General features: G+C 32.5%; 1 non-coding gene across 1 annotated transcript; it reads left to right on the top strand.

Annotated features, from left to right (window-relative positions):
* Positions 1-323: 323 nt before the first annotated feature.
* Positions 324-430, top strand: LOC121225926 (small nucleolar RNA R71). Its single transcript, XR_005923828.1, has one exon. It is a non-coding gene; the product is annotated as a small nucleolar RNA R71 (small nucleolar RNA).
* The last annotated feature ends 300 nt before the right edge of the window (positions 431-730 follow it).

Here is a 730-nt window from a genome sequence, read left to right as displayed (position 1 = left end):
AAATGGTTATTGATAAAAATTATATGCTTAGGTGTTCTAATTTGTCCAAAATTAGCTTATTCTAACTTTTAGGTTATGTTTCTCACTTGATTCACCAAAGTTTTCCAAACATCTTTGAAGGCTCTTGAGTGGTTTTAGAATTTACTTTATGCACGAACCTCTTGGTTGGGCACATACAAGCATTTAATGTTATTTCTTCTATAAGCCTACATGCCTTATAATACTCCTTAGCTAACAAGACTCACCCACCAACACCATCTAGTGTAGACCTAAGGTGGCCATCTAACACATTATAGAAAGTCAGAATATATACCCAATTTGGAATATTGTGATAAGAACATGTTCTAAGTAATTCCTTAAAGTGCTCCCAAGCCACATACAAAGTTTCCCCTTCATATTTGACAAAACTAGTGATATTGGCATTAAGTCTAGCAATCTTGTTGGGATGGAAGTATTTTTCTAATAGCCTACTTGTTAATTCAACCCAAGTAATTGTAACTCAATCATTCAATAAAAATGGGAAAATCAAAGTTTAACCACATCCTCATAAACTCATTGTAACACCCCTTACCTGTATTCGATGCCGGAATAGGGTACGAGGCATTACTAGAACACATACATTTGCATACGTATTAAACCGAGTTACAAAATTTCATTCAAATTAAGGTTTTCCAAATTATTAACATGCTTTTATAAATCTTTACATTATAACTTCAAAATACTATAATTA

Source organism: Gossypium hirsutum, chromosome D13 (genome assembly GCF_007990345.1).
Source record: "Gossypium hirsutum isolate 1008001.06 chromosome D13, Gossypium_hirsutum_v2.1, whole genome shotgun sequence".
Classification (NCBI taxonomy): domain Eukaryota; kingdom Viridiplantae; phylum Streptophyta; class Magnoliopsida; order Malvales; family Malvaceae; genus Gossypium; species Gossypium hirsutum.
The sequence above is the reverse complement of the archived record's forward strand: the minus strand, read 5'-3'. Positions and strand labels throughout refer to the sequence as shown.